Source organism: Symsagittifera roscoffensis, chromosome 5, assembly GCF_963678635.1.
Source record: "Symsagittifera roscoffensis chromosome 5, txSymRosc1.1, whole genome shotgun sequence".
Classification (NCBI taxonomy): domain Eukaryota; kingdom Metazoa; phylum Xenacoelomorpha; order Acoela; family Convolutidae; genus Symsagittifera; species Symsagittifera roscoffensis.
This window is the reverse complement of record NC_087066.1, coordinates 46,213,666-46,236,071: the sequence shown is the minus strand read 5'-3', so window position 1 is coordinate 46,236,071 and position 22,406 is coordinate 46,213,666. Positions and strand designations below refer to the sequence as shown.

At 36.3% G+C, this 22,406-nt stretch overlaps 1 long non-coding RNA gene across 1 annotated transcript; it reads left to right on the top strand.

Moving 5' to 3' along the window:
- Positions 1 to 16,442: 16,442 nt before the first annotated feature.
- On the top strand, positions 16,443 to 21,933 carry LOC134847011 (uncharacterized). The gene is made up of 3 exons (XR_010162845.1): positions 16,443 to 16,610; positions 17,256 to 17,318; positions 21,859 to 21,933. It is a non-coding gene; the product is annotated as an uncharacterized LOC134847011 (long non-coding RNA).
- Positions 21,934 to 22,406: the final 473 nt, after the last annotated feature.

Here is a 22,406-nt window from a genome sequence, read left to right as displayed (position 1 = left end):
CGAAGCAAATATGGCGAACTAAAGATATACACAAAGACTGGTGGGCGATTAAAGCCAGTCCGCCACCACTTCTATTTTCACGCGGACAATTAAAATACATGAAGCCGGTTGGGCATATTTGCCTAATGAGATAACTTTCATTTGATGTAATCCAGGTTTCAACGATGCCAAATACATGTAGATTATTAGAAAGAATGATATGAGAAAGAGCTGTAACTTTCCGTCTAATAGATCGTATGTTGAGAAATGGGATGGATTGCCCGCATCTAAACATTCATAATCTCACCGAAGATTGTAGGTGTATAAGGTCAAGCTTGCTATCATTTCAAAGTACTCTTACTGGTGATTTGAATTCAAGTTGAGAGAAACTGGTCTACAGTTTGACTATTCAAACCCAAAATTAGCGAAAAGATTGTAGTTTACCGAAAGCATCTTCAACTTGAACTTCCCATGCAATTTATCGCAGACAACTGATTTATTTGCTCTAAAAGTTTTTTTTTCACCGGGTTGTCACTTTTGCACTCGGTTTTAAGAGGCAGTACAACAGTGTCAAAGTACAACAGTGCCGAAAATGAAAACTTTGTTCAACAGTGCCGAAAATGAAAACTTTGTTCAACAGTGCCGAAAACTTGAACAAATTTCAACATATTAAGTGCGTCAATCAAAAATTAAACAGCGATCGTTTACAATCTTAAGTGGCACTTAAAGATTTTGGGAGAGAAAATTTGCAATTTAGACGTTTTGGCGCCCAAATAATCGTTTAATTTGCTGTTGCAGACATTTTGGCGCCGAAATTGGAGTGATTTTCTTTGATAATTAGCGTCAGTAATTTCCCGCTCTTTAGAAAATGCGTGTAAATTATTCTGAAATTTTCTCGCCTTTTTCGGCACTGTTGAACGCCCCCGGTTTTAATTGCTTACAATGGTAATTGTTATCAAACATTTGAGCTACTTAAAGAGTGGCCGAATATTCTAGGTTGTAATTAGTCTCGCGATGTGTTATTTTTTTTCAGTTTGGAGTGATGACTAACGGGAGGAAAATTTTAAATCTTTATTTTGTATCATACTCGATTTCGTTGTTTTGGTGATTCGGGGGCGTTCAACAGTGCCGAAGAACAACAGTGCCGAAAAAGGCGGGAAAATTTCAGAATAATTTACACGCATTTTCTAAAGAGCGGGAAATTACTGACCCTAATTATCAAAGAGAATCACTCCAATTTCGGCGCCAAAATGTCTGCAACAGCAAATTAAACAATTATTTTGGCGCCAAAACTTCTAAATTGCAAATTTTCTCTCCCAAATTCTTAAAGTGCCACTTAAGATTGTAAACGATCGCTGTTTAATTTTTGATTGCGGCACTTAATATGTTGAAATTTGTTCAAATTTTCGGCACTGTTGAACAAAGTTTTCATTTTTGGCACTGTTGAATAAAGTTTTCATTTTCGGCACTGTTGTACTGCCCCGATGATTCAAATTGTTACTTACGCTTGCGAGTAGCAAGCGTTATCAAACTGGAATAAAGACTTTTTTCTAGTTAACAACAAGTTTAACAAAATCAGTTGAATCAGTTAGCTCGGCTGTTAGCTGATATCAACAGAACAGATTGCCTCTCAAGATGTTTTTTCTGAGCATGGCTGCCTTTTAAATGGCCGTTCCATTCGAATTTTTTTGTTGGTGTTTTTAGTTGTCACTTGTTTTTAGTTTTCTTTTTTCGCCTTTTATTTTCCGCTTTTTTCCCTTAAATGTTTTTTTTTCGGCTTAAATGGTTTGGGCTGATGCATATGTGTTTAGTTGCCTGTTAATTCGTTGCATGAAGCAACAAATTTTTAAATTGCTTTTGTGCTTACAGAAGGGTAGGTGAAGGGATTTTTTTTTTCTCAAAACGTTTTTTTGCTCAATTTTTGATTTTTTTTTCGGCTCAAAAGTCGTCAACCTAAGATGCCCATTTGGTTACTTTTTGAGTGACTAGTCACTTTTTGGTGTTTTTTTGAATTTTTCGAAAACTTTTTCATAGTTTTTTAAACAGTTAACTGTTGCATTCATGAGTAATCTAATAAAATTTGGGTGATATGTTACAATAGGTGGTAATTTTGAGTATAGTGCACGTATTAAATTTCAGAACTCTAATGCATTATATAGTCATTTTATTTTCAATCAATTGTACTAATACTAAAGATAGTTTTTGTAAATACAAATGAAAATGAAATGCTTATTCAAAAATTCAATTTTTACACTTGTTTTGCAAAAAGATTGGCTTTTTGGAATAAACTATAAATAATGTGCGAAGTATAACAAAAAGCGATCCAGCTGTTGAAATTGAATCTGCCACCTATTGTAATAGATCACCAAAATTTGTTCAATAAATAAACTTTTTTATGAGGCAGCTAGGTTGCTATAGCTATTTTACGGAGAAAAAGAAATGGTCCCTTTTTTCCCGGCCGAAGTGGTCACCCTGCGTCCACCCAAATTTTTTCTTCTCAGTATCCGCTTAATGAACTTTTTTCTTAATGCTTATTTAAAACTGGCAGTTGTATTTTTCCTTAAATTTACCCGCATTCCAGACAAACGTTAAAAAATTAATTCTTTTTTTTCGATTCAGCTTGCTTCCCTTTTTTGGGCTAACTGCCGTGCCATTTTTTGGTGTATCGCAAGTGGTGCGAAGCTCCGATTCGCCTCTGTGCGTGAAATTCCTGTTTGCGCTGTTCTGGCAGTGCCGAAATATGATTATCGATTGACTGCAGTGTATTGATTTGTATTGTAATTTCAGATGTAATTATGAGTGGAGTAGACTTAGCCTCTTTTGGAGGCGGAGGAGAGGATGGCGACCACAGAGGAGGAGGAGGGGGAGGAACAGGGAGTGTCTCGCGGTTGTTCACTGTGCTGCGCTTCTACGGAGTGGGAGTGTCTCAGCCAGTGACTCGTGCACTCACCCAGAACGGGGCGGAGGAGTCCCGATTTATGAGTGATGACGTCACACACATCATAGTGGGCACACACATGCACAAGGACCAGCACGTATCAAACCTAAGTGAGCTGTACTCACAGGCAGTGGTGGTGGATGAGTCATGGGCCATCTCTTCCATCATGCTCCATAACATCCTCAACCCCACCCTCTTCTCACCCAAGTCCATGGCCTTCTTCGAGGGACTCATCGTCTCCTTCAGTGGTCTGTCGCACGAGGACAGACGGAAACTCTGGTTCGTCATGAGTCACTTTGGAGCTCTCTGCTTGATTTTCTTGGACAGCAGATGCAACCTCCTCATCTCTGCTACCAATCAAAGCTTAAAATATACCAAGTCACTCAAAATGTCCGACCGAATTTCTATTGTGACGCCGGATTGGGTGATTGCATGTCTTACGAAAGGACAGTTGGAACCAATTGAAGCGTACCATCCTAGATTAACTGCCAGCTCGCCCATCGGGAATAGTTTTCTGCACCAGAACCGACCAGAACAAATTGTTATTAAAGAAGAGCCTCAGCTGTCAATAGGTCTTACGTCGCCATTAAAGGATCCCTCCATTTTAGATCTGGCAAACGCCGATAAAAATAAATCTGCAGCAGCCAAAAAAGCAAACTCTAAGTTTGTAAAAGCGAATATCCAATTTTTTCATTCCGGTCACGGAGCTCCTCCTGCTCTGGCAGACCGGGAAAAGAAGAAGGAAAAGGCTGCCAGTCTTGTCAATACAGCTGGAGTGCCTTGTTCCAAAGCAATGGGCACTTTACCTGGAATCTCAAATTCAGCTAAGAGTCCCGCAACGCCCATAGTTACAACTGAATCCGTCAAAACTGAACCTCAACAAGTAACAAATCAAAGTAATCGAAGCTTGAACTCGACCCCCGTGAAAGCGAAAAGAATCATCAGACTGCCGCGCAAACGTCCACTACAATTCCAATATGAAGCCAAGCCCGAGAAACGCCGCCTCTGTGACTTCCTGAAACCCAATCCAGGCGAGTTTGACAATCGAGTACCACCAGAATGCTGTCTAAGAGGCTGCAAGTTCCTTGTCAACGACGTGAAGAAGTTTCTTTCTAATGAAGTTCTTAAAGCGGTCAAGGAGTTTCTGACTGGGAACAATTTTGACTGTTCTTGCCCTTGTCACTTTCTGTCTACGAGTCTAATCAATGAAATTAACCGGCAAGGAGCTTGGCTAGACGCCGAAGCCAACCCCAGGATCCGGGCACTGCTGGACTTGCAACAACTAGTAGCGTCAGTGCCTCAGAACGACCAGACTGAGTTCCTACAGAACACGTTCTACTCTCCTAATGAATCCAGCTCCCAGAAGAGTTCTGCATTCGAGTCGTCTCCTTTTCTGGACAAACCCACGACGACACAGTTGGACATCACTGTCGATGTTAGGTTTCCTTCTCAAGACTTCCAGCAGACATCCAGTCCCCTCGCTCTTGTTAGTGATAAGCAACCGTTTCATAATGAAAAACTTTCTCAGGAACTGAAAGTGGAAACAGCATTGACTAATCGTGAAGACAAAACAACGAGCAAAATGAAAACCAGATCCTCAAAAGTCAATCCAGCTTTAAATGCGCTGTATTCCAAATACAGTTCTGAAATAGTGATTATGGATGGAAACAAGATTGTGATGAAGTTCAGGAAACTTAAACCGAAGCAAGATAGCTCGAAAGTTGTCTCAGGCGAACAATGTGCATTAGATGAGAACGGTGCCTCCTCGCAAGAAGGTATCAGCGATTGCTTGTCCGAAATGAAAACACGGGGAAGTTGCGTGGAAATATTCTGGGACGAAAGGCAATTAAGAGGAACAACATTTGTACCTGGTTGGTACAATGCAATAGTCAGTGAGTACAAATCGGACACTGATCACTTAGTCGTGCAAGATGTCATAACAGAGCCGACTAGTGGAACTGTTAGTAATAGTAGTAGCAACATAGCGCAATGTTACAAGATACCCTTCAGACAACTGGTGTCCGAGAACAAGATTCGCATCTCATCCTCATCTTCTTTGTCTTCTTCCTTTGCCGAGGGCAACAACAAACTACCCAATGGAAACTTTCTCCTCGGCGATATTTCGAACACTTCCTCTGCCTCAAGACATGGAGTGAATATAAAGTCTGAACCAATTAGTTATTACGACACTTTCAATCATTTTTTGAGCTCCAACAATTGCCCACAAGTTACTACGTCCTCGACTGGCGCCGCCGCCTTTAATCTGCAGCCTTGTTCTAGCTCAATGCAGACTTCAAATGGCGGTCAAATTTCACCCGGCGCCTTTGTGAACAATCCATTTGACATGGCCAAATTTGAAACTCGCCTCGATTCGACTACGCAACCGCGATTCAGTAGTAGTGATCGTGGTAATATCAGTCAGAACTCCTCTTCAATAGGCAAGGCGTTTAGTCAGACAAACTCGGTGCCCCTCTTAACAGAATTGACAAATTCAAATGCACCATATACCTCTCAATTCACAGATAGCAACAGCACGAGTACGGCTTTTTCGAACAGCCAGTTTCAGCCGCAGTTCTCATTGGAAAACAATCTGGTTCAAAAACTGCAACATCAGCGTAGTGGATCCCAAATTAACCAATCGGACCTCTTGAATCAACTGACCGATGAGGGAGTGATGACATCATCAAATGACAGCTGTTTCGACACTAATGGAGTGGACGTGGCATCGAGTGTGTTGTTATTGAATGAGATGCAACAACAGCAACATGCGATGACGCCTTCTGTTTGCAGCGACTACTTCAGTGAGAGTGGGGTAGAAGACACGACCCCGGTGAGTACTGTACAACAGCAAGGACTCCTCTTAGTCGCCTCAAACTCGAGCTCTACAACACCTGGCACTGCATCCTCACTCTCGAACAAGGTCGCTAGCAGTTTTATTAATGGTAAAAGTGATGTGGGCTTCAAATATAGTCGGCTGGCAATGGACCCCCAGACTCAAATGGGATACCAACGTCACCAGCAACAGCTACCTGGTATGAACTGCTTGAACCAGCGACCCCTCGTGCAATCCATTTCAACGTCCTCCTTGACTTTACCCTCTCCTCCCAACTCGCAACAAATCTCACCGAGTATGACTGCGAATATGATGGGCTCTTCGCCCTCCTGTTCAAAAATTGGTCAAATGCAGAAGCAAACAACACAATACACATCACTAGCAAAGGTCATTGGCTTTGATGATCTCTCGAGTGAGGACGAAAACGACAGCGAAAAGGGCAACGAGAGCGGAGTGGAAAATGACGACGAGTTTATCAAGAAAAACGCTCTCAACATCCTGGACAATCTCAAAATGTTCTGACAACAGAACTAAAAAAAACTATTATCCATGTCCAAAAATGGCACCCCCAAAATTAATACTGCTTCAAAGCCTGAGACCAGTCGTTATGAAACTGATAATGAGAGATCGCGATTAGCTTACCAGATAAAATGTATTTGCCACTAAGCTAGCGCTAGAGACAATAAGTTGAATTATAAATAATTTAAAAATGAGCAATTATTTGAAAAATATTGACAATTTTGCTTTCAGCAATTTTATTTTTATAGTTTTTTTATTCCATTTGCTTAAATCTTTTATCTCTAAAATGATTGCGCTGATATTTGTGTCTAAATTTTTCTTTTCGTGGTTTGATAGACATTGAGCTGAAATACTGAAGTATTGAGATGTAATAGAGTTAAATACTGCCGACTTAAACAGAAGGTTCGCTGCTCAAGGATTTTTAAGAGTCATGAACGTAGTGAATACTCTTATATAGGTCTTTAGTGGCGTTTTTCAGGAAAACGGCTTGAAACTTTTTCACACTCAATTAGATTTTTAGCAATTTTACGTTTAATTTCTTTTTAAGTTCAGTTCATTTCCCTTGTTGAAAAAGGGCAAACTCCGTTGGCGAACAGAAAAAATGTAAATGTCACGAAAAACGTGATCAAGTTCTAATTTCGAACTAAAGTGGAATTTAGTTTTCAGAAGGCCATATTTTGATTCTTTGAAATTCGAAAGTTGAAGTTTTTCAAAAAAACAAGCCAAGATAATTTTTATTTTGCGTTCATGACTCTCTTCCAACTGTCTGTTTTAGTTAAAAATGATGCTCAATGTCTTTCACTGGTCTTTCTGTTAGTCCCTCTTGGTAAAAAATTTTGAACTCAGACAATATCGTCTAAAAAGGAAATACTTATGCTCAAATCGACCTAGAATGAAATATAGGCAAAAGTTTGAAGTAGTTTGGCGCTGAATGGGGGGGGGGGGGGGGTTTAGCGAAGTTTTTTGAAAAGCACAAAAAAAGTTTTACGAAATAAAAAATTGAATTCCGCGTCAATATTTTGGTACATGTATGACATGTGGAGTTTGTGTCGTAAAATGACTTCCACGAGTTTGGGGGAAAGAGTCTAACAGGAAAAAGACTTTTGATTTTGAATTTGTATTTTTATTTTATCTCAGCTCGTTTTCTATTCTGAATACGGCGTCTTGCAATTTCAGAGCAAATTATAGTCGCCGTGGAGGTTTCTTCGTTTCATTTTCTGCCCTTAGATAATGGACGTTCTATTTGCTTGTTATGTTCTGCTCTGCTGAATTTGTGATCATACTTGAGGATTTAATTTGAATTTATAGTTTAGCTGGTCATTGTAAACTGATCGACACCAATGGCTGTTCAAAAATATTTATCTCTATCTCTCTCTTTTATAATGAATTTTACGGATAGGATTAGTGAATTCAAATTATATTCCAGCATTTTTTCTATCAGAATAGTTCGATTTCCAGAATAGTTCGTTTTTCAATCAGAACAGTAGTTGCGTCTTTAGTACTCTGTGAGGATTTTTGCATTATGATGTTCAAATCTCAGTTTCGTCATTTTGACCGATATACAAGAGAATCCAATGGATAACTTCCATCTATGGATATACCAGCAGCTTTTCAAAAACAAGTTACCAGCAAATCAAGTGATCCACGGGCGAATCTAGGATTTTCTCGGGGGGGGGGGGGATTTAGGGGTTGGTGGTGGATTTTCAAAAAACTTTCGAAACTTTATCGACCTTTTTGTAGGTTGACCAAATTGATTGCCGCGCGCTGCCCCTCAAAATTGGTATATATTGGCGCCAAAGGCGACTTAAGAAAAAATTTAGAGTCTGTTCAGTCAAAAATGGATATCGTAAAAAAGTTCAAAGAAGGGAACCTTCGGGTTGTCAGGGGGTCGAATCCCTGACGGGGGGCGTCTGCCCCCCTCTATTTCCGCTTGTGAACTGATCTCTGTTAACTGAAGAAGCGGGAGAGTGTGATGTACGAAAGGCGCAAACTTAATTGTAAATTATATGAGGTATTATTTAGGGTTAATTAACGATAGATTTTTCACTTATTTAGATCGTTATTTTTTATTTCAGTGGTTTGAAGTTTTATGTCTTTACTCTTGAACTTGTAATAGAGAACTAGATAAAGAGCGAACGAAATAAAGACATAATTATTTGTGGGGATTTTAATATTGATATCTCAAAAGAGAACTCTCAAACTAAAAAGTACCAAGGCCTGATCAACATGTATGGTTTACATATAAACAATTGCGAAGCAACTAGAATTACCCCGAGCACAATGACTTGCATTGACCACTCAATAAGTAACACTTTCTACGACATTGCGACTCTGCGTTGTAATATAAGCGATCATTATGCTCTTGTTAATTTTTTAAATGCCAGCGATCGACCACAAAACAAAAGAAATTTCCCCCGTAATTGGAAAAGAAATTTTAATTTTTCAAGAAACTATATTAGCATATTAAAATATTTGTTTTTAATACACCAATTTCTATCTAAAATTGAGGCAAATTGGTCTGTTGATAAAAAGTTAGCCCATATAACTAGAAGTATAAACCAAGCTTTGGATAGATTTGCACCCTATCAATCTTTTAAAAACTCAAAAAAATCTTGGATAACAAATGAATGCCAAAAACAGCGCCAACAAAAGAACAAATGTTACAAAAAATTGATCAAAAATCCCACCCCTGAAAACCACAAAAATTATAAAAAGGAACGGAATATCTGCAATAAAACAATTCGTAATGCCAAGATTGCTTTTTACGACAAAAGTACAGCTAATTTCAGCAACTCTAAAGAGCTTTTCTCTACAATACGATCGCTTTGGGGTAAAGCAAAAAATGTTTCAGGAAATTTAATAAACGCGACAAAATTTAATGAATATTTTAACAGTATTGGTGAAAAACTTGCAGCAAAATTTACAGATAACAAAAAGGTTAAGTCAAATATTATTAGTAACACATTTGTTTTTGCTCCAATAACAATAAAAGAAACAACTAATGCGATTAAGAAATTGAAAAACGGTAACAGTATTGGTCATGATGGTATAAGCAATAAAACAATTAAACAAACCCTTCCAGTTATCAGTCAACCATTAACTGAGCTATTTAACCAATGTTTTGATGAAGGATATTATCCTTCCGACTTGAAAGTTGCTCGAGTTATTCCAATATACAAAGATGGATCAGTCATGACGCGGGCAACTACAGACCAATCAGTCTACTTACATCAATTGATAAAGTTTTTGAAAAGATCATTTTCTACAGAATGATGAGCTTTATAAATAAGAACAAGGTTTTGAGTGATAGCCAATTTAGTTTTCGACCAAAACATTCATGTACTTATGCACTTTTAGAGTTTACAGAAACTTTACGTAAAAGTATTGACAAAAAATGCACCTGTCAATCCTGCTTCGTAGACCTGACCAAAGCATTTGATACAATAAATCATGAAAGATTGCTGTCCAAGCTTGAAAAAAACGGGTTTAGAGGAAAATTTTTGCAGATATTACAAAGTTATTTATCATATAGATTTCAGTTTGTTGATTATAATAAATGTTGGTCAGAAAAACGTTTGATAAAATATGGCGTTCCTCAGGGGTCAGTTCTGGGGCCACTATTGTTTTTACTGTACATAAATGATTTGCCGACACAACTTGGTAAAGCCAACTCCGTTCTATACGCTGATGATACAACGATTTTTTGCAACAACAAAAAAGATTTTTTAAGTGCCTTATACCTCAGTCAGGAGTGGTTTGTTAATAATGGGCTTACTGTTAATCCAGCAAAATGCAATCTAGTCTCTTTTAATAACAATCATCTGACGGAAATTACCTTTGCATCTCACAAAATTGAAAATTCCTACAAAACAAAATATTTAGGTCTAATAATCGACAATAAGCTCAGTTTTAAGGATCATATAGATAAAGTGAACAAAAAATTACGTCAGTTCAATGGCCTATTACTCAAAACTAGAAGTTTTTTCAGCACAAAACAGCTATTGATGTTTTATAATGCCTATGCTAAATCAATAATTGAGTACGGTATTTTAACATACGGGAGTGCATCAAAAACTGACCTACAATCAATTAATCTTTTACAGAAACGAATAATCAGAACTGTATTTCGCAAAAAATACAGCGATTCAGTTCAAGACCTAGCGATTAAGCACAAAATATACACAGTTTATGAATTGTATGCGGCTCATATTTTCAAGGAAGCTTTCGGTCTCCTGAGTAAAACTTCACCTGTAAAATTTCTAAACATTAATGAAACTTCTTACTTAAGAACAACCAGAAGAACAGCTGCAAAACTTTTACCCACTGTTAGTTTTAAAAGTAAAATGATGGAAAAGTCAGCTACGCGACGAATAACTCGAGTTTATAATTTTATTAAAAACAACGAATTGTTGCCTCCCGATATAGAAAAAATGACCAAATCCCAGTTCGAACGTTTTTTAACAACTTTAAGGACACATATCTGTTTGACAATTATCAGATTTTTGAAATTCTTTTCTAAAATGTCACCTTATATAATTATGTATTTGATGCTCCTCAAATATTATCTTATCTGGGGCACCCTCCATGAGTTGAACTACTCCTGGGTTGTCCCAACAAGCAGTGAATTTATGGCTTAGTTGATTGAAATAGCTTGAATGTTATTTTGTACTGCTTGTTAAAAGAATAATTTAAATACTTCAAACTTTATCGACCTTTTTGTAGGTTGACCAAATTGATTGCCGCGCGCTGCCCCTCAAAATTGGTATATATTGGCGCCAAAGGCGACTTAAGAAAAAATTTAGAGTCTGTTCAGTCAAAAATGGATATCGTAAAAAAGTTCAAAGAAGGGAACCTTCGGGTTGTCAGGGGGTCGAATCCCTGACGGGGGGCGTCTGCCCCCCTCTATTTCCGCTTGTGAACTGATCTCTGTTATCTGAAGAAGCGGGAGAGTGTGATGTACGAAAGGCGCAAACTTAATTGTAAATTATATGAGGTATTATTTAGGGTTAATTAACGATAGATTTTTCACTTATTTAGATCGTTTTTTTTTATTTCAGTGGTTTGAAGTTTTATGTCTTTACTCTTGAACTTGTAATAGAGAACTAGACTGTTTTCCGTAGAGAACTTACAAATCTGTTAGAAATTGAACTTGCTTCATTATTGAACCTTATCGACTTGCAGGATCTTCCGCACTTGGTCTAGAGTTAAGGCGGCTGGGGTTCGGGTTCCGGTCGGACCTTGTTCTTTTTTTAGTATCTAAGAAATAATTTTTTAGGGAAAAATTGATTTGATGTACTTCTGTTTGTCTGCTCATTTTTTGCCGGCATAATTTTCAAAGCTTGGAGTTTTTTCGATTAAAATAGTTCTTAATATAATTGGCAGTCGTCCTGTTGTGTTGTCAATGTTAACTCGGATTTTGAATGTTTTAAAATATTTTCTGAAAGGCATAAATTGGTTTTTTAAAATAAACAATTCGAGGCGACTGTGATGTTTGAATGACAAAAATTTTTAAAGGAGTTAGTTTTGTTTTTGGACCAGTGGACATCTATTCAAGTGTTTCCGGCTTTTTTTAATCAGGAAAAGTCCTACAATGCTCCAATAACTACAGTAGTGACCTCAAAAAGTGTCGTCAATGATATTATTGCCTTTCTGAATGCCTTTAGGTGTATGTGCACTTTTCAGTTCAATTTAAATTTATTTGCTGCAAAGTAGGCAAAAAGCAAATGGAACGAAAATTCGTGATAGTTTTCTAGTTTCGAATATTGAGTTTAGTTTTTGGATTTCAATTAACACGCCAGTTTTCACAAACTACGTTACGTTTATCAGAAACTTTACAGAATTTTTACGTAAAAGTATTGACAAAAAATGCACCTGTTAATCCTGCTTCGTAGACCTGACCAAAGCATTTGATACAATAAATCATGAAAGATTGCTGTCCAAGCTTGAAAAAAAACGGGTTTAGAGGAAAATTTTTGCAGCTATTACAAAGTTATTTATCATATAGATTTCAGTTTGTTGATTATAATAAATGTTGGTCAGAAAAACGTTTGATAAAATATGGCGTTCCTCAGGGGTCAGTTCTGGGGCCACTATTGTTTTTACTGTACATAAATGATTTGCCGACACAACTTGGTAAAGCCAACTCCGTTCTATACGCTGATGATCCAACGATTTTTTGCAACAACAAAAAAGATTTTTTAAGTGCCTTATACCTCAGTCAGGAGTGGTTTGTTAATAATGGGCTTACTGTTAATCCAGCAAAATGCAATCTAGTCTCTTTTGGTAACAATCATCTGACGGAAATTACCTTTGCATCTCATAAAATTGAAAATTCCTACAAAACAAAATATTTAGGTCTAATAATCGACAATAAGCTCAGTTTTAAGGATCATATAGATAAAGTGAACAAAAAATTACGTCAGTTCAATGGCCTATTACTCAAAACTAGAAGTTTTTTCAGCACAAAACAGCTATTGATGTTTTATAATGCCTATGCTAAATCAATAATTGAGTACGGTATTTTAACATACGGGAGTGCATCAAAAACTGACCTACAATCAATTAATCTTTTACAGAAACGAATAATCAGAACTGTATTTCGCAAAAAATACAGCGATTCAGTTCAAGACCTAGCGATTAAGCACAAAATTTACACAGTTTATGAATTGTATGCGGCTCATATTTTCAAGGAAGCTTTCGGTCTCCTGAGTAAAACTTCACCTGTAAAATTTCTAAACATTAATGAAACTTCTTACTTAAGAACAACCAGAAGAACAGCGGCAAAACTTTTACCCACTGTTAGTTTTAAAAGTAAAATGATGGAAAAGTCAGCTACGCGACGAATAACTCGAGTTTATAATTTTATTAAAAACAACGAATTGTTGCCTCCCGATATAGAAAAAATGACCAAATCCCAGTTCGAACGTTTTTTTAACAACTTTAAGGACACATATCTGTTTGACAATTATCAGATTTTTGAAATTCTCTTCTAAAATGTCACCTTATATAATTATGTATTTGATGCTCCTCAAATATTATCTTATCTGGGGCACCCTCCATGAGTTGAACTACTCCTGGGTTGTCCCAACAAGCAGTGAATTTATGGCTTAGTTGATTGAAATAGCTTGAATGTTATTTTGTACTGCTTGTTAAAAGAATAATTTAAATACTTCAAACTTTATCGACCTTTTTGTAGGTTGACCAAATTGATTGCCGCGCGCTGCCCCTCAAAATTGGTATATATTGGCGCCAAAGGCGACTTAAGAAAAAATTTAGAGTCTGTTCAGTCAAAAATGGATATCGTAAAAAAGTTCAAAGAAGGGAACCTTCGGGTTGTCAGGGGGTCGAATCCCTGACGGGGGGCGTCTGCCCCCCTCTATTTCCGCTTGTGAACTGATCTCTGTTATCTGAAGAAGCGGGAGAGTGTGATGTACGAAAGGCGCAAACTTAATTGTAAATTATATGAGGTATTATTTAGGGTTAATTAACGATAGATTTTTCACTTATTTAGATCGTTATTTTTTATTTCAGTGGTTTGAAGTTTTATGTCTTTACTCTTGAACTTGTAATAGAGAACTAGACTGTTTTCCGTAGAGAACTTACAAATCTGTTAGAAATTGAACTTGCTTCATTATTGAACCTTATCGACTTGCAGGATCTTCCGCACTTGGTCTAGAGTTAAGGCGGCTGGGGTTCGGGTTCCGGTCGGACCTTGTTCTTTTTTTAGTATCTAAGAAATAATTTTTTAGGGAAAAATTGATTTGATGTACTTCTGTTTGTCTGCTCATTTTTCGCCGGCATAATTTTCAAAGCTTGGAGTTTTTTCGATTAAAATAGTTCTTAATATAATTGGCAGTCGTCCTGTTGTGTTGTCAATGTTAACTCGGATTTTGAATGTTTTAAAATATTTTCTGAAAGGCATAAATTGGTTTTTTAAAATAAACAATTCGAGGCGACTGTGATGTTAAAGATTGAATGATAAAATTTTTTAAAGGAGTTTTGTTTTTGGACCAGTGGACATCTACTCAAGTGTTTCCGGCTTTTTTTAATCAGGAAAAGTCCTACAATGCTCCAATAACTACAGTAGTGACCTCAAAAAGTGTCGTCAATGATATTATTGCCTTTCTGAATGCCTTTAGGTGTATGTGCACTTTTCAGTTCAATTTAAATTTATTTGCTGCAAAGTAGGCAAAAAGCAAATGGAACGAAAATTCGTGATAGTTTTCTAGTTTTAAATATTGAGTTTAGTTTTTGGATTTCAATTAACACGCCAGTTTTCACAAACTACGTTACGTTTATCAACTTTAAGACCATATATATATTTTTTTCTGTTTCTTTGCATTAATTGACTCTTTTGCAAATTTATGTTGGCTATGTAGTTCACATCAAATCATTTTGCTAAATAGAAAGGGCATTAAATTGTCGATTTGCAACGAGAAAATGGCGGATAAACATGATTAACTTTTAGTTTCGAAGGTGGTCTTCAGTTTTCGCATCGAAAAAATGCGTATTGATCCATTTTTCTCAATGTGGGTTAGTTATGTTGAAAAAGTCAATCATGGAAGATTTGTGAAAATTAAAAGTTTTAGCGTGATACCTATTCCAATCAATGCAAGTGGGTAAGATTTTTGCATTAGAGTGTTTTTTTATTTACCATGAGATCGAGTTAATAATCGCCTAAAACTCTTCAAGTCATCAGTCGATCGTTTTTTTCTCAAAATCTTTTTCTGTCTATTGAGAAAAAGAATTTGGATATTTCAAGTGAAACAAAAGAGGCAAGAAAAAAATGTATTTTTTTTCGCTAATAAGGTCGTTGGTAGTTTATTTCAAGCTAGCTTTGAGTCCCTCCCCTGTTTTGAAATGCTTAAAATTATGAAGAAACTGATTTTTAAACATGTGAGTCAGCCAAGTGAAAACACTGATTTACGCCTTGATAATTTGTGATTCTAGCTTTTAAGGATTTGCGGACTAAAATAAATACTATCAATTCAGTTTGCTCAAAGTGGGCTTTTTTCATAAAAACGTTCAATAAGAACAAAGTAACTTCGGTCTAGTCTGTAGTAATGTTGACTGAAGACATGCCAGCCGATTTTCTAAAGACAGTATGTTTGACACTGACAGGATCGAAAATGCGGTAATCAGTATGCAACTAAATAACAGGTACAGTAGTATGTTCTCAACTTTTTTATGAAATAATGACTGCTCAGCCTTTTCTAGAAATAGAAAAAATCAACGGATCTTAGAACTTTTTGAATAACAGCTTATCAATTTTTTAAACTGAAATTATTAAATAGCGACAGAGCTTGTGAATAGCCTTTTCGACACAGCTTACTGATAGTTATCAAAAGTCAAGTTTACTAATTTAAGCAACATTTTGAAACACTTGAATTAATTTTGTGTATTCTTTCGATGAAACTGCAATTAACAAAAAAATGTTTTGCAAATCGATTGTTGCTAACCTATACCTAGTTCCTGCCAAGCTCTCTTTCGCTGTAAATCTGAGGGCTGTGTGCGCTCTGCCGAAACAAAAACTGCTGAGATCACGCTTATTTCATTATTATCAAAAATGATAATAATATTAACAATTATACAGACTTTGCAATGAGCCAAGAGCCGTCGAGTTTTACAGGAGATGAAGATCAGGACTAGTTTAGCAGTTTTCGCAAAGAAATTCTCACATGCGCTCGAGTCTGCTAATTCTGAGAAAAAAGTTCTGGAAATTATTATTTTTTTCTTTTTAGCTCCCTAATTGCCGTAAAATCGAGAGAATTGTCTTCTAACTAAGAGATAGTTCTACTTAATAAGAACGCTGTTTCATGTCAAAAGTTGCTTGTTTCACCGACCATTTGTTAATTTGGAATTTTAGTGAGCAATTTCTGTTAGCAACTTCTTAGAGTTTTTCGTAAACGAAGATCATGAGAAAGTATCTGTATATTTGACCAGTTATATAAAGTTTTTGGAAAAAACTGTCAGATTGGGAAAAACACGTGCCAGCGATTGCTGCTTATCAAAGAGTCATGTTAACTTCGTCCGGTTTTTGTATCACATTTAATCTTATATAGAGGTCTTTGACACCGAAAGCTACTTCCACATTAGGAAAATTACCGTTTGTCAAAAGTATATTTACTATAAACACGTGTTCCAACCACTTTTTCTGAGTTTCTAGACAAACTGGACAAGTTTCTTAAAGTGTTGTTAACATATTATTTCATTCCAGCTAATTTTTATTCTTTGTTTTTCACGGATTAAATTTACTTCGGACTTCAGCTCCAAATGTCCACCGGAAAATCACACAGCGATTTACAGTCGCGCTTCGCGAAAATCCCCCGGCCTCAGATTGATGTATTCACTACTCCGAAATGATAGCCACATTATTCTGAAGATACAAGACAGCATAAGGACATAAAAAAGGCATATAAGTACTTAAAAAAGTTTCACCTGTGATTAGTTTTCTACAACGTTTTTGCGCCGACCCTTGAAAATGGGGAGGAATTTCTTATTCGGGTGTGTTATTCTTTTTTTTTCTATTTTCCACGCTAAATCAGGTACCAAAAAAAATCATCAGAATGGATTGAGTGATATATAATATCCAATCCCTTCCAGTCGTGATTCGAGCGATATTTAAAAAAGGAAAAAATGTGTTTCGAGAAAAACCCTTTCGACGTTTTTGACTTTTGGTCGTTTCGAGCAAATGAAGCAAGAGAGCAGGCTTATTTATGCATAATCCAAGCTATTTACAATAGCTTATTTGTGCCTACTTGTATCTTTACTGAAGTAAAATTAGTTTTTGGAGTTTTGTTAACGCCTTTTTGGGAATCAAAAACTTCAAAAATTCAAGGAAAAGAATTTTCGAATTTTTTTTCCAATCATTTTTCTCCCAAATCTAATTGGCATATTTTACATGAATGAGTTTTGCTATTTTTTTTTCGTTTTATGTTACAGATCGTTTTTATCTGATGAAAATGGCTATCATTTTGGCCGACATAGTTGCCACTTACTCCGCCGCCCTTCAATTTCATGATTGAAATGGCTACCGAAAATCACATTCAGGTATTACTTTTGGATTTCAACGGTACGTTTAATCTGATTTTTATTCATTCTTTAAAGAATTATCAAAGAATATTAACCCTGTTGCTCTGTAACTAACAAGCACGGCATTCTTGTGGTGCAACCGAATGCTCGATGGTTTGTTTGAGCGAAAACCTTCGGAGTGTCTCGCGAATAGTCGGTCCTATTTGGCATATTTTACATGAAATCGAATTGGCATATTTTACATGAATGAGTTTTGCTATTTTTTTTCTTTTTATGTTACAGTTCGTTTTTATCTGATGAAATTGGCTATCTTTTTGGCCGACATAGTTGCCACTTACTCCGCCGCCCTTCAATTTCCTGATTGAAATGGCTACCGAAAATCACATTCAGGTATTACTTTTGGATTTCAACGGTACGTTTAATCTGATTTTTATTCATTCTTTAAAGAATTATCAAAGAATTTTAACCCTGTTGCTCTATAACTAATAAGCACGGCATTCTTTTGGTGCAACCGAATGCTTGAACGTTTGTTTGAGCGAAAACCTTCGGAGTGTCTCGCGAATAGTCGGTCCTATTTGACCTGCGTGTTATTGAGTTGCTTACACTAAGTATACAAGACTCACTACTTTGGCGAGGAAAATACTATTCTCGAAGCAAATTAGAGTACTTAAGAAAGTTTCACCTGTGATCAGTTTTCTACAACGTTTTTGCGCCGACCCTTGAAAATGGGAAGGAATCTCGTATTGGGTGTGTTATTCTCCTTTTTTTTTATTTTCCACGCTTAATCAAGTACCAAAAAAATCATCGGAATGGGTTGAGTGATATATAATATCAAAGCCCTTCCAGTCGTGATTTGAGCGATATTTAAAAAAGGAAAAAACTTGTTTCGAGGAAAACAAGTTTGACGTTTTTGACTTTGGTGGTTTCGAGCAAATGAGGCAAGAGAGCAGGCTTATTTATGCTTAACTCAAGCTATTTACAGATGCTTATTTGTGCCTGATTGTAGTTTTATTGATTTTAAATTAGTTTTTGGAGTTTTGTTAACGCCTTTTTGGGAATCAAAAACTTCAAAAATTCAAGGACTTTCAGCAAAAAAATTTGCATTTTTTTCTTAACATTTTTCTACAAAATCTGGTTTGCCGGTTTTACTATAAATATCGAATTTGCCTAAGTTCTAATGATTCATTCGGTCCTTTTATCCCGTGGAAAAACCAAAAACGAGGTTAATTTGCTTTTTTTTAAGACTTTGGTCGGAACCTTCTGTTTTACTTGCACATTAACCGGCTAGTTAAAAGCGTAGTTTTTTCAAAAATCTTTCGCAATTCCTTAAATTCCTGTTTGCTCACATGTTTTATATGAACCTAGGACCAGAATTATCGGTACTTCTTGCAGAGCAAAGGATTGCCCTTGTTGAGTATTATGCACTCAGGGTACCACCCAACTAGTCGTTAACACTGCTGATCAAACTGACTTTATCACTTTACCAACTTCTCAAATGTTCAATTTTTAAAGTTCATTCGAATATAATTTAAGATTACCTACATTACGATGCCAAATGTGCATTTTCTGAATTGTAAGCGGCTTCCGCTACAAGGACGCTCTCTTTGATCTTCGTTTGTTCTTTCGTTTTCTTTGAGGGAGTCTATGTAATAAATCTATGCAAAAATTATTTTAGTTTGGTTTAAAACTCAATCAAAACAAATCGGTGGCAGTTTTGGTTACATCAGAGCAACTTTAGCATCAACTCATATTTTTTAAACAAAAAATCTTTACATACAATTTCATTTAACAAAATTCTTTGATATGCATTTTTCCATTGAAATAATTTAAATTTGAGGTAAAAGTGTTTTAACCCTTTTTTAGTTGTAAACTGCTTTTGTGCTCTAATATACATTTTACGAAACAAAAAAATGTCTAAAAAATATACATGAACTTACATTTTTGGTTCTTTATTCTCTAAAAATGATTATTCTCTGTGAAAATGGGAAAAACTTCCATAAAACTTTATAGAATGGAAAAAATTCTTTCGTTTTTTTTTATACTGTTTTTTTTATGATCAGCAGTATGGCAAAAAATTTGATCCTATTCCTGTAGTTTGGCAGAAATGTCCTTGTTATAAAGTTTCGTAGCATGGAAAAAATGCTCAGCATGCTTTTTGTTGCTATTTGTTTGGTGTATGAAATAGTATGATGAACAGTTTTATTTTAGTATGAAATTGTATGATAGACATTTTTTGTCCACCCGGAATGCCATTTGTTTCTGCTTTTCTTGCTTGTTTTCAAACTTAAACAAAACTATCAATTAAGGAAAGAGCTATACTGAACAACACGTATTAAAATCAGGGTCGGATAGAGGTGATAGGCGGGAAGGGGTAGGTCGCTTCTTTTCCTCAACCAAAACAACGCTTTTTTACAAAATTGTTCCAAAATGGCCCAAAAACGGCAACTTTGAACAATTTTTTTTCTCAAAAATTTGTCAGCGCCGCAAAGTGTTTGATCAAAATAGAGTCTTTATAGTGTTCTGTGAGCGCTTGGAAAATCCATTTGGTTGACTTAAAAAAATATTGACAAAATTTCCGAAAACTTGTCAAAAATCCGCCCTCAAGAGAAAATTCTTGATCCGCCTCTGTTAAAACATTACGTAATACAACTCTCGAGAATTGTTTAAAAAATTGCGTATAAATATGGATTAACTGCTGTACGAACAGCTTTTTTGTTCAATTTAATCGCCCAGAATTTTTTTTTCTTCAAAATATGGTAGAAAGCGTTTCTATTTCTGAGCAAATAAGGTTAAGTTAAGTTTAAGGGATCAAACGTGGCAACTCAAACATCTCTTTTTGACAGAAATGTATAAACGAAAATGGCAATACCAGCAGTCTTAATCCAAATACAAGTATTTTGAGATGCTTGATTGTCTATTTTATTTAAAATTGATGCAGCTGGATCGAGTTTTCCCCGAAGTTTCCTTAATCTTCCGCTCATCGCACAGAAAACATACGAAAAAAACGCTCGAAAAAATTCAATTTAAGGAGTATTAAGTTTCATTTTTCGCATCAAAATCTCCGATATTTATGGATCAGACCAAACCCCACTCCTTGAGTTTGTATCTTGGGTGAGATATTCGAGTAAATTATTGTCAATATAAAAGTTGCTGGCAGAGCCTAAAAACATTCATTATGCTTGAAAAAAGCACGATGCAATTTTGAGTTACCTTGTTGCGATCATATTAACTGTCAAACAGTTTTTGTTTAGATGCGCGTTTTTCAAAAAATCAAATATTTTTTTCTCACTTCGCGTGTCAATTAAATTAAAAAAAAAACAATTTTCGGCAAAGTATTTTAATTTGTGAAATTTTTCAAGAGACTTATTTTTCAAGAGAGGTATGCCACCTATTCCATTATAGCACCTTATCTTGCAAGATATTTTGTGCGTTTTTCAATCACTGATAACTTTGATCAAGAGCAGCTGGTTCAAAATCTAACAACATATTTTCAGGCCGGCAGTTTGGCGCTAAACCAAATAAAAGCCTACAAGAAATTAATTTCATGGCCGACGGTGTAAAATTTGGTTTGTGTTCAGATGAATCTGTGAGGTCGAGAAAAGACACAATCATAAATTGTTTTTGATGTTTGCGGTTGTTCATGACTCGAGTACAGCAACAAATGACCGTCAGAACTTTTAAATTGTCAGAAATTTTACGTTAAATTGCTATGAAAAAATTGAGGTGTTTTAGTAATAATGTTGGCTCAGCGAAACATCTAATGGATTACATACTTGTCGATAAGAGTCTGTAGTAATTTAGGAAGCCTCAATTTAGCATGTATAACTGACATAAACCAGGTTTTTTAACGTGATGCTTGCGTTAATTGTACAATTAACTTTGGCGTGATAGGATTTAAGTAAGTCGTTGGTACCGCTTTAATTTTGGTGTTAACTTAACAAAATTGGATTTAAATTATTGGGGATTTAAACTGTTCAATAGTGAAATTACAAGGTTGTAAAATGTACCGTGTTAACTTGGCTGTTATTACATTGCGCAAGAGACCGAAATCTCAAGTACAGATTAAGCACCCTTTGACGTCTGTCAATCAATTATGCTTCAGTTTTATTACTTTTTTTGCTAATATACTCTTTTTTTTTTTGGTTTGGCAAACTAAAAGATTGGTCTGCTAAAAGATCGGTCACCTGATTTCATAGCCTTTGGGAAAGAGGTAACGTGCCTGTTTCGGATCAGTTTTTTTTAGGTGTTGCAGCGTCTTCATAAACTGCATTTGTTGCAAATTGCTTCTGTATTACGTTTTCTTTATTCGTTTGTAGCGCCACCACATCGTGGTCGTTTGTGGAAATTGTCACTGGGATTTCACATTCAAGTTACTTTGTTGGTATTATCCATATTTATACACAAATTGCACAAAAAATGACCTCTAGAAAAAATGCACCCAATTTGTTTGAAACAGAACTTTACCGCTTCACTTCACAAAACTACCTTATCAAAAGTCCGTGGAAGTCACAAAGGTCGTGGCTTGTGTATGGAATTTAGTCGCAATTATCTGTTTCAGGGCATCTACAACATTCTCACCTGTTCTTTTCTGCCCTCGGACCCTGTGTTCGCCAGTCTGATGCAGAGAGGAGAGGCGGCCACTTTCCACTTCCACAACCTCATGCTCAACTGGACCACCAGCTGTTTCCCCCACCGCAGATCCTTCGTCGCCCTACACCCCAGCTCCCAGCCCGGCCGAAACCCCCGCAGCCCACCTGCAGACTCTCCTGATGATGGTCCCAAAGAGACTACTGATGAATCTTCATCGGGAGAAGGGGAAGGAGGCGGAGACTACATGATTCTGGGGGTGCTTCTCTGCCACTGTACAACCTTTGCTGACTTCATCAACTGTCAGGTTGTCACAATTACAGTTATCACGTCCCCCTTGTTGCTAGTTTTCTTTCATGTCATATGAGCGCGACGTCATCACTTCTGCGCATATTTACTTGGAAGAAAGGTGATACTTTTTGTCCATGATAGAATTGCCGAAAAATGATTGAGCCCAGGCGCCGATGTTGTAGTGTTTGACAGTGAGTTTATCGATTTTTTTATGTTGACAAAAATATC